This window comes from Eretmochelys imbricata, chromosome 2 (genome assembly GCF_965152235.1).
Source record: "Eretmochelys imbricata isolate rEreImb1 chromosome 2, rEreImb1.hap1, whole genome shotgun sequence".
In the NCBI taxonomy this organism is placed as follows: Eukaryota; Metazoa; Chordata; order Testudines; family Cheloniidae; genus Eretmochelys; species Eretmochelys imbricata.
The window spans coordinates 106,580,704-106,597,927 of NC_135573.1; the positions used below are offsets into that span (position 1 = coordinate 106,580,704).

At 43.2% G+C, this 17,224-nt stretch overlaps 1 long non-coding RNA gene across 2 annotated transcripts in view; it reads right to left on the reverse strand.

Annotated features, from left to right (window-relative positions):
- The window catches only part of LOC144261235 (uncharacterized), a 148,063-nt gene that overhangs the window by 105,316 nt on the left and 25,523 nt on the right, over positions 1–17,224 (reverse strand). The window lies entirely within an intron of this gene.

Below are 17,224 nucleotides of genomic sequence, written 5' to 3' on the forward strand. Positions count from 1 at the left end.
AAACAAATGAAAAGGGACAGATAAAATCCCACGTTATTAGTTAATATAGCATATGAATTTCAGTGTGCAGTGTGCACATTACAGATAGCCATGGTTTATTGTTGCAGTGAATTAATAACATTGTCACAATGGATAACATCATATATGCCTCCTATCCAAATGATAGGAAAACAATTAGAGTTTCATAATAGCATGGTTATCCCATGGCTACTTTGGGATTAAAAAAACCCAACAAGTTGAAATTCTTTAGTGGCGAGTGGCATAACCTGAGCCTACCACTGTAGGAGACAGCTCTTAAATTTATACATTGTGTATTTATACATTGTGTGTGAGTTGTTTTTTTGTACCACTGACTGAACTTTTTTTGTACCGCTGACTGAACCTGAGCCTACCACTGTAGGAGACAGCTCTTAAATTTATACATTGTGTATTTATACATTGTGTGTGAGTTGTTTTTTTGTACCGCTGACTGAACTTAGTTATGCTGAAGAGTAGATAGTAAAAGCAAGCTCCTAGACTTCTTCCTAGTTGGTATTTTCAGTGTTACTTCTAGTCCTTCTTAGAAAGAACAAGGCCTTGGTTTGCTGGAAAGAGCAGGGAAGGAGGGGGGCTGTTGTTAGGGGTAAGTCTAAGTAAGTCTAGAGGGAGTTTTTAAGTTGGTGTACTATACCGTTTTCTGGCCTCCCTCAGTGTATACATTTCACCAATTCCTTAGACTTAAATTAACTTAGATTTGCTTAGATTCACACCTGCTTACTACTATGAAGCTCTTTCAAACATACTTCTGAACTTGGTCCACTGAATCTGAGTCTATGTTAACTTACAACTTTGTCCACCTCATTGGTGTGTAACTTATATTCCTTTAAGCTCTTACATTAGTGAGTCAGTGTTAGTAAGTCTAAGGGTGTCTGAGCATAAGGTCTTCTTAGTAAATGAAAGGATATTTAATTAATGCAATTTTATCATCACCTCTGAATTTGATACAATGCCGGTATTACACAGGATGCCTTACAGTATGTGTATTGTTTAATTTCAAAAGTAGATAAATTGTTTTCTTTTCCCTATGAGAACTATGAGAGTTATGCACTTCCCATTGTCTTCCCATTGTGGAAAAACTCAGGTTTCTATTAATAATTCCTATGAATATCTTAACTATATTGCATTTATAAAACTATTGGTGGAGATAACTGTATCTGCAATACTGAATTTAAGACTATTCCCCATAGAAATGATTTTCCTTCGTTGCACCATAGAAATAACAAATGCATCGAACACCTTTACTATTAACAGTGCTTGCTGTCTCCAGGGTCACATTTTTTGATTAACAATTTCCAAACTTTGTCAAGGATTGCACATTTCCTTTGGTATTCCTTATTAAATTATGCATTACTTTTCTTTCCAGCATACTTAGAATATTTCACTGATGTTTGAGGCAGCTCATATTCATATGAAGATATATGACCAATATAGATGGTCAAAAATGTAAACACATTCTGTAAATCAATCCCATGTAGTCCCTATGTATAGAATAAAATCTGGGGATTTTTGAATCTGAGTTTGTCTTTTGTGTTTTGTGCCCAGCATGCAAGACCTCCTGCGTACAGTGTGAAATGAAATACTTGTGTTATAGCTGACTTCTTATGAAAAAGCAATGAAAACATCAAGCAATATACTCCACTTTATGCTTTTTAAAGGTTTTGCACAGAAAGCAAATTGGACTGTCCATGAGCACTGTAGGGTTCTGAACAACACCCAGGTGTAATGTTTCAAGGATAGGCAGACCCTTCATAGTACTGATAGATTTTTATTATTTTGACGTAATCCTACTTTGTCTTTTGGTAGTAACCTATTTGATTTGCAACAATTTGTTTTTTAATTAAAATAGACACAGAAAATCGATAATGCTCTTCCCAAAGAAGCCAACTAAGTATGCATATTGCAGTGTATTCACCTAAACAAATAAAAGAAGGTGAACAGCTGCAGTCTTTCTTTTTGCCTCTCAGTGAGACTGTTACTAGCATACTCTTATTTTCCCTAGTTGTCTGAGAAGTGTGACTAAATATCTTTGCTATTATTTGTTATTTGTAGTATAGTGGTGCATAGAGACTCTAATCAAGACTTCAGGTGCTAGGTGCTGTACATACATATCATAAAAACAAAGGCAATCCTAGCCCCAAATATCTTAGTCTTTAATATTTTTCTTTATACTATATATAAATTAAAATACATAAAATCTCCCATAGCATGGGGTGTTTGAAAGTCACAGATGTTATTGCAGGATTTCCTGTACTACCTATAAAGACTGCCATAAATACCACAGTAAAATTCATTAAGAAAACGGCAACATTTTAAAGATTGTAATGCAGATGAAGGGGGCCAAAGTGGAAAGGCGGCCTGATGGAAGGACTGGACATGTGGCAGTGGAAAGCTGTTGTAACCTCATATCCCTTCCGGAGCATCACAATGCAAAATATGAGTGCTAATAGTTAGCAGTGTACACGTGTGGAGGATCGGGCCAGGACATGTGCTGATCCTGCCCTGTTGCAGCCTCCACAAACTAGACTTTTGTGGAGTCTTAGATAAATTTTCAATCTGCCCACACTTATCAGTGCCACCAGTGGACCGTTTTTTGCAGTGAATGCCTCCTTTGGTGAATCTAGCCCAGTCAGACAAGCATTTATTATTATAGGGAGGGCTGGTAGGTAACCTTAAATATAGGTAGCACTAACACTTTCCATTTTAAGACCCTGTTTTAATTTGCTTATAACTATGCCAAACTGTAATTTCGGGATGAACTTTTCCATGCCAGATGTCTGCCTCAGTGTGCATTATTATTAATTATGCTTATTATGTTTGAAAGTTTCAGCTAAAATGGTCCAGATATTTCTGAGCAGAAGAGAATATGTTGTTCTGCCTATGTTAAAAAAATCTTACAATCATTTCACTGAGAGGTTCTTGCACTACCAGGCTTCAGAACAGAAATTTGAAATTTGGCAAGAGGGACACCCTGGCATCAGGGATATGCCTTTTGCCATCCCTGTGAAAAATTGCCCAAATTTGGCCAATTTATGAGCTTCTGAAAAATCTCAATCTGCACATGCTCAGTAAAGACTTGTTAGAGATTGGCTATTAGATTCTATGAAGATGCCATCTGTAGTGAGCATGCTCCAGCCCCTCACTTCTTCCGCATACTGTCCGGACTGTACATATGCCATCACCACAGAGTGACTGAGCGTGCTCTAGCCCAGGGCTGCAGGGGCTGAGCTGGCTTTCCTTGCAATTTCTCTTTCTGCCTGCTGTGATATTGGACATGGGAACTGAGAGCAGGGAGACTGTCTCTCCTCGTGTCTCAGTGGTCCCCCTGATGGTGCCCAGAAAGCAAGCGGAAGGAGGAGGAAATTGCTTGACTGGAATGGATAGGAGAGGAGAGGGGGAAGCGCCTAGATGGGAATGGGGAGTGGAATAGAAACAAGGAAAGGTCAGAGGTGAATAGGAGCAGAGGGAGAGGATAGGGGCAGGAGTGAGGAGGAGGGGGAACTAGAAGAAGCGTTGGGAAAGGAGGATAGGAGCAGAGCAGTCAGGAGACCATGTAATTAAAAAACACGTGTCATCATTCATATGTATAAGGGGGCTGAATTAAGGCTGCACAGACAGCCTTGATTCTGATATTTCCTAACTGTCTAGTGTTTGACGTTGCAACCCTATGCTTCTTTGAACATAGTTATTGTATGAAATATACTGTATGAAATCAGTGTTAGCCAGTAACGTCAGGTCTAGCTTTCAACTATAGGGGAAAAAATGCACCCACAGAACTCAATTCAAAAGTCAAAATTCAATGGTTCAGTAAATGTAGACACTAGTCTAGGATTCTTAGGTACTATGAAGATTGGTGCCTAGATAGATAAACAAGAGAGACAGAGATGACAGATTATAGAGAAAGAAAATAAGTTTTCTGGTTTGCTGAAGCACAGAACAAATCCTCTCTCTGACTTACTCCCTCTTTCTGAGCCAGTCATAATGCGGCTTTTCAACAAAGCACAATGGAGTATAATACACGGGTCTTCTTTTGGCTTGCCAGGGAGAGTAGACCTCATTTATTTTATTTTACAAATCATTTGATATAATCATAATAATATCAATGGAATTGAACTTTTATGACTCAAAAATAGTCTCCTGCTTTGAAAATAAATGTCTTAGCCTCCGCATTTATCTTTCAGCAGGTGACTATTATCCAGTCACAATGTTCAATTTCATTGACATTATCTCCTAAATTGAATCATAAATGTGAGCGAGATCTGTAACATAATATGCAGACTTGGGTGTTGCTACGAAGGAGGTGGAATTTCAGCTCCTGTCCCTTGGAGTCTGTTTTGTTTTAAAAAATCAGTGGATCATTTCCAAATGAATTCCTCCATCTTCCTTTGAAAGATGCCAAGCACAGTGTGCTGTCTGCAGTCAATTGAACCTCTATGCCCCACGGTAACTCAATCCCTCCCCCCTTGTGCACATGAAAGCTGTGCAACTGATTCCCAAAATGACTTGCTATCCCTACCCTGTCCAAACCTGACACAGTGCACATATAATTTAAAAGAAAAAGAAAACTATAAATATTTTCCAAAGCTAGGATCAAGAAGTCAATGCTGACTTGATTTAAATGCTACCCATGTCTATGGAAAGTTACCGCAGTCTTCACTCTGTTCACCAATATCTAGTAAATATGCATTACTACACAATGTGCCACACCTTCCTCCCCATCCTAATATTGTTATCTGAGAAAGAATCCAAATGCCTGTTATTTGCCTTTGCCTTGGGTAACTATAAAAGGCCTTTGCTACCTGAGGGTGAACACTAAAAACAAAACCTGGAAGGTTGGTTGTTTTTTGTAAAGGTAGTTCCCAAAATTGTTCCTGCCAGATTACCACTCCAAACTACAGAACATTGGCAAATACTAAGGACATCAAGTATGGAGGTGTGACAAGACCTGAAATGAATCTGTAACATTTTGATTTTAAAAGATCAAGGAGAGAACACTGCTTTCAGCTCTGATATGTTGATGCCCCTACAGGTCCCAGACTGCTAGGAACCCCAGTGGGAATTTGGCACATGCAAAGTGAGAAGAACATCACAGCTAAGATCCGCCATGACTACTGGAAAGCAATTTTTTCCAGTATATTATAAGGTGTGTTTACCCTGTAATGCCCTTTGGATATCTCCTCCACATCTGGATTTTTGGTGCCATTTGTCCTGCTAACTCTGCTAGTCGTTTGTATCTGTAGGAGTCAGAGTTTCTTTCTTGTCAGCATCTTTTTTATTTTGTATCATAACATCAGCATACTCCTTTTCCTATCTTACACTTTTAATAACCATGTTCCAGTACTGTAGCTTGATAATAAAATACAGGAGGGCCCTTAAAACATTTCAGTCACAACAGATATTGCCTTAGAACCACAAATAGAGAAATTTACCTCAGCAATAGTGGTATAATGCCACATTGCAAATTCTGAGGTAAGCTTATCTACTTGTATGTCTGAAAGGTGCAAGACAATTTGAGCCAGACTATGACCCAAGATTCACATGTGTGAGGAATCCTCTGTGTGCAGATTTTACCACTTGTGAATAGAAGGGGGGGGGAAGAGGGAAGAGAGGGGGATTAGCTGCCTCCGTGGCACTATTCCAAGATCCCGACAGAGGGTTTTCTACAGAACCAGGATTTGGGCACACTCTAGATTTACGGTAGCTGTGTACATTACAGCACTGCCTCATGACTATTAAAAGTGTTTTACAGTAGAGGGAGGTGCTGCTATGATATATATACATAAAATCATATGTTGAAAATTAAAAATAATTCCCCAGGAGGGAACCAGGGGATGGGGCAGGGGGAGGGAACTGTAGAAACCTCCTAGTCTGAGCATAAAGAATTACTCTATGCCAAAATGGCAAATAAAGCGATATATTTTCAACAGACGTTAACTTCCAGCTGGATTAGGAAGTCTGCTAATTGATACATATAAATTTATAAAAGATAAATAAATGCCTCATTTACAGGGCACACAGGACTGTGCTGTTTTTGCCCAGCAAGGCCAAACCCACTATTGCTAAGAATCCTGTCAGATTAAATCAACCTGCAAATATATAATTGTGGTATATCTTGTTTCCATTGGTATAGTGTACCATTGTAGTCATTATCTCAAAGCTCTTTCATTCTGAGGAGCATCAGTGTTTAATTATATCCTTTTATGAGGCTTCATTTGTAGGCATCTCCCCTTTTCAGACTGGGCTTTGCCAAGTAAACTAAGTCATTATGTCTGAGAATGTCCTCAGTAATGCTGAACATTAAGCCTCTGTGCACAGTGCTCCTGAACTAAGCACCACATTGATTCAAATCTCCTTTTTGCTTTCTCAGAGATAAACTGACAGATGCATATACCCGCACTCACGCATTCTCCTTAATGGAAGCAAAGAACTGGGGTAAAGGGGAGGCCAGCACAATACACGGTGTATGCTACCAAACGGAGAACTTCACATGAGTTATACAACAAGGCTATTTCCATGGTGGAATTCCCCCAGGAAAGGCCCTCAGCAACTCTTAAGCCACACTTAAAGCTTGGGTTAAGGGGCAACTTCAACCCTCCACTCCGCCAGCATAGAAAGCTCTCCTAGAAGTGGAACAAATGTGGTTCTCCTTTGGAAGAGGAAATAAGATTTTTGGGTACGTATGGTGATGGGGGTGACAGAGGGCCCAGCTCGCAGTAGCTCCTCTGTGCCAATTTGATGGCCACCATTTCCACCGAGATGACGGCTGAACCCCAGAACTCTAGAATTAAGAACATAAGTCTCTACAACTTGAGCTAAAGAATGATGCTGTCCAGCTGAGAGCTGTAACAGGCTCACGTCCTCTGGGGACTGGCCACAGACAGAGAAAGAGAAGTAACATACTCGGACCAGTGAATTACACCCACATGAATGGGGTCAGAGAGGAAGTGACTTGCAGGGCAAGATAGGGCCTGGGCTATGAACAAACTACTTGCACTGTTTGTGGGGCATTGGATTTGAGACTAGGGTCTTAAATGGTGATGAAGACTGCGCTTGAGGTCTCTTCACAGGATGAATTGCATCCAGAAAGAAAAACAGGGACTGACATTTTTCATTTTTATCTTGTCCTATTCTTTAGAAGTGCCTTTTCTAGCATGGAGCAGTACGGAACATACTAGCAAACAGATAAGGAATAATCCATATTGGTATTTTTATTACAAATTAGGATATGCCCAGTTAGCATTATCTTCAAGTTTAGTAGAGGTAAAGTGACCAGCTGACCCTATGCCCACAGGGAGTTGAAAAAGAAGTACAATAACCTAGTTGTAGATACATATTGCTAGCACTGCTTAGCAAGACAAACTGCACCAAAAATCCAGATATGGTTTCCAAGGTCTGAAAAGTAAGATAAGCTCTTATTATAATATTTAACAGCTCCTCAATATTAAAGAAGCTTTGTTCCTATTTAGATTGTTTGCATAGAGTCTGGCCTAATGCTGACAGTTTTGAAGATAACTAAAGACTTAATTCTGAAAGCTCATATGTGGATATGGGGTTCCTCCTGCTCAGAGCTCGTTGTAGGTTTGGGGTCTATGTTATCACATAGATATACATATTTGACCCAATCCTGTTCACACTGAAATAAATGGCAAAACATCTAGGGGTTTAATAAGAACAAGAGTAGGTCTACTGTAAAAGATAAACATTTAATGCCCCCACCCCGCCACAAAGTCTGAAATAAAAAATGAAAACTATGAATACTAAGATACCAAATCTGTATGATATATATATGTAAGGGAGGTGCTTCTATTATATAATTATTTTTAAACATTCTATAGTATCTTCTTTGAATACAGGTCAGTGTGACAGTCCATGACAGTATAAATGATGACTGAAATACTCTAATCAATACAACGTGTGTTGTTTTATTTATTAAATAATTAGAATAAAAAACTACTATCCCACGAATGCTATGAATGTTTTTATAAAGAAAGCATTCACAAGCCACACTCCATACCATGACTTCAAATTACACATATGTTCATTTATAAAATAAGAAACTTTTGGGATAAATGAGACTCATAGATGTAAATCATGATTTCCAACTTGTGTTTCTTTTGAGGAACCCCCCAGGTTACTCCATACACCCATCATGCAACTCACTGGACACCTATGATACTGTACCATAAATTGTTGCTTCCTCATAAAGGTCCTCTGTTTTGCAAAAAAGGGCTCAGTATGTGGAATGACAACTTGATTTTCCATTTTGACATTTGTTAAAAATGAGCTACAACATAATCAGGCAAAGGAACTTTGTGTGTATTGTGTGGAAATTGTTTGAGCTCCCAGCCTGCAGCTCTCACCTTTTCCCAAGACCCAGACTGAAAAAGGCTGCAATGGTGGTGGGAATGTGTGGTGCTGTTAGGATTTCAAATAATGGAATTGATCAACCTTTCACCCAGTTCACAGACAAAAATTTCATAATATTTTCTTTTTTTTTAAACAAAGAATAAAAAAAATTTAAAAACCCATAAGGGGTGACAAGAGGGTTAAATAAATCAATACAAATATAGGTTGTACATTAGTTTATTTATCACAACTCACTATTAAATCATACATCATCCTAGTTATCAGGGACTTTTTTAATACCATTTTAGGACCTGATGCAAAGTCCACTAAATTCACTGACTTCAGTGGGTTCGACTCAGAACCTTAGATTCCAATTCCGAACAGCACTTTTCTTAAGCACATGCATAAATCCATCCCTAATCAGGAAAGCACGAAGTATACACTTACCTGCTCTTTCTGAATCAGGATGCTTTCCTGAATTGGCGCTTAGTAGCAACCTATCACAAGGGTCCAATGCTTCAGCCCTTACTCACCAAAGTAAAAATAGTGTAAAATGTAACGGAGGAATAAGAATATGCAGATAATAGGCAGGCCACAAAAGATCATATTTATTATCCACTCTTTTGCTCTAACCTGTTCTTAAGTATCTGTAATGGTGGTATTGCATTTAAATTACCCTATTTTTGGTATGATCCTATTAATTTCATAATACTGTATTGTCTTTGCAAAATGTCATCCATAATGGCCTGACAAGAATGACTTGCTTGTGTAATTGTGGCTTGCATGTTGCAAATTAGACGAATAGCTTCATTTTAATGGCTTTCACCTTACAGAATCAGTGGCAAGCTGTTCCTCAAGGCAGCACAACCTGTTGCGATATGAGACCTGCTAATGTCACTTGAGTGCTTTATAGTGATGGTTTGGAGGGCTATAGAATGGGAAACTTTCTGTCTTACTCAGTAATTGCTAGCTCAGATTAAGTCAATTACTGTCTCCCAAGTGTCTTAGCCTCAGGGCTGCTCTAACTTTTGCCTGGCAGCTCATGGCCCCAAAGAGCTATTCTGGTCACTAAGCATTGCTGGAGATTAGCCAGCCATGCCCCTTACTCCAGGAGGTGAGATGGTGTAGAAGTCACTATGTAAGTCATGATGTGTTTCTCTATCTGCCTGTTTACATGTAAATTAACACCTGGGCATTCCTCGACATCTGTAAAAATGATGATAATTATACTTCCCTCTCACACAGGGTTGTTGTGAGAATAAAGTATGTAATGTTTGCGAGACCCTGTGGTGCTGAGGTTCATAAACTGTCTAGAAAACAGCAGAAGCTTCTATAAATCAGAATACTAGGTATCATGAACTGTTGGCTAACTGTCTGGCAAGGTCCCAACAGAATAAAATGAAGCGTTAGGAAACAGCTTTATATTTTTAAATCTGAAAGTGATCCTTTGAAATACTCCTCTGATCCCTTCATAAGGTAACGTTTCATCACACCACATCATGTGACCTTACAGGTTCATAACAGAATGTGGCTGACTCATAGTCTGGGAATTCTGAGTAGACATGGTCTTTGTAAAAATGGTGCTAAAAACTTGCAGTACAAGAAAAACAAGGAAAATTTGTTACTTGGCACAAATATCAGATGTTTGCCACTTTGTTCTTTTACAGATAATCATCACAGGCAGACTTACATTTTGATTGAAGTTGTAGTGTAGCTGCACAGTGCTTATAAGGCAGATGCAGCATATCTCTAGTTTTCATTGTTATACCAGACAGTTTGTGTAAAATTGTGATGCTCTATCTTTTCCCATGAAGACTGACCCTGAGGTGGGCCCTACCTTAGATACATGCATGAACAAGTGTTGTGTTTCTACCAACTTGTGGCCACATATTAGAGCAATAACAAATTTTTAACCCTTTCCCACCAACTCACTGGCTGGATTCACCAGATAAACCTAAAAAAGGACCTGCATGATTCTTGGGCAGCAACTGTACCAAGAGATGGAAGCCTCTCTGCAGTCAAAGTAGTAGGAGCAGTGCTACATTTGTCTCGTGGAAGTTGCTATTTGTATATCTCATATCAAGCAGACCCCATCTGTCTAATGTCTGGGCATTCTGAATTGAAAACAAGGTTTCTATGCCATTGTTTTTAACTGTTGAGATCATGTAGTTTCTAATTCAGCTAATCTGATTAAACACAGTTTTTCCAGAACAGTAAAGAGGTCAGCGTAGCTTAGGGGATTTTTAATGAGAGCCACAACCTTTTACTTCTAGGTCACTAGGTTCACTCTAAGCCAGGTCAGTGGTGGCCAAAAGCTATTACTCTCTGATAGCCATTCTATGGCCTACACGGGTTTCTTGGTCTCAGTCTTATCACCAGCGATTAGATGGCCACATCACAGTAACTACTACCACAACTGGCAGCCTGGCTGGAAGCAAAGAAGCTATGGGAGCAGAGGTGCTGGAACAATTTGTATAATGGGGGTGCTGAGAGCCATTTAGCCAAACTGTAAACCCTGTATATGAATAAAACCACTTCAAGCCAAGGGGTGCGGCAGCACCCCAGCACCCATAGTTCCAGTGCCTATGTGGGTTGCGCTAGTCACAGGAGGAATCACTGAAGAATTAATGGCCCAAGGAGACTGAGCTATTCACTCATACAGTCAGGTCTGAGACACTAAGCCCTGGTCTACACTAGGACTTTAGGTCGAATTTAGCAGCGTTAAATCGATGTAAACCTGCACCCGTCCACACGATGAAGCCCTTTATTTCCACTTAAAGGGCTCTTAAAATCGATTTCCTTACTCCACCCATGACAAGTGGATTAGTGCTTGAATCGGCCTTGCTGGGTCGAATTTGGGATACTGTGGACACAATTCGACGGCATTGGCCTCCGGGAGCTATCCCAGAGTGCTCTATTGTGACCGCTCTGGACAGCACTCTCAACTCAGATGCACTGGCCAGGTAGACAGGAAAAGAACCGCGAACTTTTGAATCTCATTTCTTGTTTGGCCAGCGTGGCAAGCTGCAGGTGACCATGCAGAGCTCATCAGCAGAGGTGACCATGATGGAGTCCCAGAATCGCAAAAGAGCTCCAGCATGGACTGAACGGGAGGTACGGGATCTGATCGCTGTATGGGGAGAGGAATCCGTGCTATCAGAACTCTGTTCCAGTTTTCGAAATGCCAAAACCTTTGTCAAAATCTCCCAGAGCATGAAGGACAGAGGCCATAACAGGGACCCGAAGCAGTGCCGCGTGAAACTTAAGGAGCTGAGGCAAGCCTACCAGAAAACCAGAGAGGCGAACGGCCGCTCCGGGTCAGAGCCCCAAACATGCCGCTTCTATGATGTGCTGCATGCCATTTTAGGGGGTTCAGCCACCACTATCCCAGCCGTGTTGTTTGACTCCTTCAATGGAGATGGAGGCAACATAGAAGCAGGTTTTGGGGACAAAGAAGATCATGATGATGATGAGGTTGTAGATAGCTCACAGCAAGCAAGCGGAGAAACCGGTTTTCCCGACAGCCAGGAACTGTTTCTCACCCTGGACCTGGAGCCAGTATCCCCCGAACCCACCCAAGGCTGCCTCCTGGACCCGGCAGGCAGAGAAGGGACCTCCGGTGAGTGTACCTTTTAAAATATCATACATGGTTTAAAAGCAAGCATGTGAAAGGATTAATTTGCCCTGGCATTCGCGGCTCTCCTGGATGTACTCCCAAAGCCTTTGCAAAAGGTTTCTGGGGAGGGCAGCCTTATTGCGTCCTCCATGGTAGGACACTTTATCACTCCAGGCCAGTAACACATACTCGGGAATCACTGTACAACAAAGCATTGCAGTGTATGTTTGCTGGCGTTCAAACAACATCCGTTCTTTATCTCTCTGTGTTATCCTCAGGAGAGTGAGATATCATTCATGGTCACCTGGTTGAAATAGGGTGCTTTTCTTCAGGGGACACTCAGAGGTGCCCGTTCCTGCTGGGCTGTTTGCCTGTGGCTGAACAGAAATGTTCCCCGCTGTTAGCCATGGTGAGGGGGGAGGGTTGAGGGGGTAGCCACGCGGTGGGGGGAGACAAAATGCGACCTTGGAACGAAAGCACATGTGCTATGTATGTAATGTTAACAGCAAGGTTTACCCTGAAAGAGTGTAGCCCCTGTTTTATAAAATGTGTCTTTTTAAAGACCGCTGTCCCTTTTTTTTTCTCCACCAGCTGCATGTGTTTCAATGATCACAGGATCTTCTCCTTCCCAGAGGCTAGTGAAGATTAGAAAGAAAAAAAAACACACTTGTGATGAAATGTTCTCTGAGCTCATGCTGTCCTTCCACACTGACAGAGCACAGACGAATGAGTGGAGGCAAATAATGTCAGAGTGCAGGAAAGTACAAAATGACCGGGAGGAGAGGTGGCGGGCTGAAGAGAGTAAATGGCGGGCTGAAGAGAGTAAGTGGCGGGCTGAAGACAGGGCTGAAGCTCAAATGTGGCAGCAGCGTGATGAGAGGAGACAGGATTCAATGCTGAGGCTGCTGGAGGATCAAACCAGTATGCTCCAGTGTATGGTTGAGCTGCAGCAAAGGCAGCTGGAGCACAGACCACTGCTACAGCCCCTGTGTAACCAACCGCCCTCCTCCCCAAGTTCCATAGCCTCCACACCCAGACGCCCAAGAACGCGGTGGGGGGGCCTCCAGCCAACCAGCCACTCCACCACAGAGGATTGCCCAAAAAACAGAAGGCTGGCATTCAATAAATTTTAAAGTTGTAAACTTTTAAAGTGCTGTGTGGCATTTTCCTTCCCTCCTCCACCACCCCTCCTGGGCTACCTTGGTAGTCATCCCCCTATTTGTGTGCTGAATGAATAAAGAATGCATGAATGTGAAGCAACAATGACTTTATTGCCTCTGCAAGCGATGATCGAAGGGAGGAGGGGAGAGTGGTTAGCGTACAAGGAAGTAGAGTGAACCAAGGGGCGGGGGGTTTCATCAAGGAGAAACAAACAGAACTTTCACACCGTAGCCTGGCCCGTCATGAAACTGGTTTTCAAAGCTTCTCTGATGCGTACCGCGCCCTCCTGTGCTCTTCTAACCGCCCTGGTGTCTGGCTGCGCATAACCAGCAGCCAGGCGATTTGCCTCAACCTCCCACCCCGCCATAAACGTCTCCCCCTTACTCTCACAAATATTGTGGAGCACACAGCAAGCAGTAATAACAGTGGGAATATTGGTTTCGCTGAGGTCTAAGCGAGTCAGTAAACTGCGCCAGTGCACCTTTAAACGTCCAAATGCACATTCTACCACCATTCTGCACTTGCTCAGCCTGTAGTTGAACAGCTCCTGACTACTGTCCAGGCTGCCTGTGTACGGCTTCATGAGCCATGGCATTAAGGGGTAGGCTGGGTCCCCAAGGATAACTATAGGCATTTCAACATCCCCAACAGTCATTTTCTGATCTGGGAATAAAGTCCCTTCCTGCAGCTTTTGAAACAGACCAGAGTTCCTGAAGATGCGAGCGTCATGTACCTTTCCCGGCCATCCCACGTTGATGTTGGTGAAACGTCCCTTGCGATCCACCAGAGCTTGCAGCACTATTGAAAAGTACTCCTTGCGGTTTATGTACTCACCGGCTTGGTGCTCCGGTGCCAAGATAGGGATATGGGTTCCGTCTATGGCCCCACCACAGTTAGGGAATCCCATTGCAGTAAAGCCATCCACTATGACCTGCACATTTCCCAGGGTCACTACCCTTGAGATCAGCAGATCTTTGATTGCGTGGGCTACTTGCATCACAGCAGCCCCCACAGTAGATTTGCCCACTCCAAATTGATTCCCAACTGACCGGTAGCTGTCTGGCATTGCAAGCTTCCACAGGGCAATCGCCACTCGCTTCTCAACTGTGAGGGCTGCTCTCATCTTGGTATTCATGCGCTTCAGGGCAGGGGAAAGCAAGTCACAAAGTTCCATGCAAGTGCCCTTACGCATGCGAAAGTTTCGCAGCCACTGGGAATCGTCCCACACCTACAACACTACACAGTCCCACCAGTCTGTGCTTGTTTCCCAAGCCCAGAATCGTCGTTCCACAGCATGAACCTGCCCCATTAGCACCATGATGCATGCATTGGCAGGGCCCATGCTTTCAGAGAAATCTGTGTCCATGTCCTGATCACTCACGTGACTGCACTGACGTCGCCTCCTCGCCCGGTATCGCTCTGCCAGGTTCCGGTGCTGCATATACTGCTGGATAATGCGTGTGGTGTTTAATGTGCTCCTAATTGCCAAAGTGAGCTGAGCAGCGTCCATGCTTGCCTTGGTATGGCGTCCACACAGAAAAAAAGGCGCGGAACGATTGTCTGCCGTTGCTCTGACGGAGGGAGGGGCGACTGACGACATGGCTTACAGGGTTGGCTTACAGGGAATTAAAATCAACAAAGGGGGTAGCTTTACATCAATGAGTATTTCAGGCGGGACTTCACGGAGGGTTCCAATAAGAAATGGTGCACCTAAGTAATTGTTCTTATTGGAACAAGCAGGTTGGTCTGGTCTCTGATTGATACATGGCTAGATTTACCTCGCTGCACCTTCTCTGTGAGTGACTGCAGTGTGACCTAGAGGAATGAGTCCCCTAGATGGGGGAGGGGAGGAAGCAAATGAGTACAAAACAAATCTGGTCTATTTCTTGTTTTGATCCACTCCATCTATCTTTTACATCTTTGGCTGGCAGCAGACAGTGCAGAAGGACTGCAAGCCATCCACATTTCATGGCTGCTCGGCAGCAGACGGTGCTGTAGGACTGCTAGCAATCCTCATCTCTTGCCTGCCTGGCAGAAGATGGTACAGTAGGACTGCTAGCAATCCATATCGCCTGCCTGTTCACCATAAGATGGTTCAATAGGACTGACTGCAGGACTAAAGAGAATGACCTGGTCAAGTCACTCCAAATTTAGTCCCTGCACCCATGTCTGGCCAGGAGCACCTCGGACATGACGATGACGGCTACCAGTCGTACTGTACCATCTGCTGCCACAAGGCAATGGGTTGATGCTGCTGTGCAGCAATGCAGTACCAAGTCTGCCAACACCCAGGAGACATACGGTGACGGTTACCTGAGCAGGCTCCATGCTTGCCGTGGTATGGCATCTGCACAGGTAACTCAGGAAAAAAGGTGTGAAACGATTGTCTACCCTTGCTTTCACGGAGGGAGGGAGAGACCGGGGACCTGACGATATGTACCCAGAACCACCCGCGACAATGTTTTAGCCCCATCAGGCATTGGGATCTCAACCCAGAATTCCAATGGGCAGCGGAGACTGCGGGAACTGTGGGATAGTTACCTACAGTGCAACACTCCGGAAGTCGACTCTAGCCTGGGTACTGTGGAAGTGCTCCGCTGAGTTAATTCACTTAATGCACTTAGAGCATTTTCTGTGGGGACACACACATTTGAATATATAAAACCGACTTCTATAAATTCGACCTAATTTCGTAGTGTAGACATACCCTAAGGAAGGTACTGCTGCCCACCCAGTACCTGTTCTGCTGGTATATAAAAAGCTTCACTCTCCAACGCTGTTAATCTGGCTCTTTTGTGAGCATTAAAACATTTATGAGACAAAGCAGGGAACTAATAGATTAGTTTACACTTCCCATATGGATCTGACACTTGAATCCTGATTCTTACCTAAACAATTTGGTAATAGGAGCTCTTCAGTCTCAGGCCCTCCTTTCCCCTACCCCTACCGCCCCCAAAACAAACTCTGAGTATATTTGAGAGGCAATTGAAAAATATATCTGTGTGACCCAGAAACCTCTTAGTGTCAACAGGCAAGGAGCACAGAGGGGGTGCATGAGGGCTACAGGAATCTCATGTCTGGTCAGGGGTGAAGGTATCATAAAAGACTTACTGGTACGGGGGCCCAGCTCTGGGCCCCCGGAAGGGGCGGAGCCTCGGAAGGAAGAGGTGGGGCTGGGAGGTCAGCCTCCCCCAGCCAGCCCTTCCACGCTGCCCGTCCTCCACCGCCCAGGGCTCCGGCAGCAATTTAAAGGGCCCGGGGCTCCAGCCGCTGCTGCAGTAGTGGCAGCCGGTAGCCCCAGCCCCCTTAAAATCGCTGGCCCCTGGGGCAGCTGTCCCCCCACATCAGCAGCCCTGGGGCTGGGGCAAAAGGGGCAGCAACTTTAAAGCGCTAAAGGTACAGTATGGTCCAGTACCGACGGCCCATACCGTACTGGCCCATACCGGTCCACTTTCACCTCTGTGTCTGGTATTACATTCTAGTTCACTGAAGAGTGTCATGTGAGGTCTCAAATAAAAGCCAGTGTGTTACATTGGTCATCAGTTTCATCACAAAATGTATGTATGGGTGTTGTGTAAAGAGGTATGTATGTACACTAAAAATTATGTTCTTAAAGACTGTGTCTCGGGACTGATCACCGGCAAAGGTGAAAAACAGGTTTTTTGTCTGACAAGAAATGTTTATCTATCTCCCTGTTTACATGTAAATTAAGTATTGTATGGTTCACAATGGGCCTCCTCTCACTAGTCTGAACCTGTCTGAAGGATTATGAAAACTTCAAAGAGAGAAAAGTAAGCAGTGGGAGGGGGGAAGGAACCCTATCTTAAAGTGCACATCAAAGGTTTGCTCTAGTATATTTCAGGGACAAAGATGACACCTGGGCAATGGCAGCCTCCACCTAGGAAGTAAACACAGTGTGAGTTTGTTCATGAAAGATGGGTCTCAACCAGGCTTGGCTGAAAATGCTGGTGAGATAAGCTTCTTTAGACAGGAGGTTAACCTGTTAGTTTGATTTAGTCTCTAGACAGCATGTTATGATTTTATATGTATCCCTTTGTTTCCAAT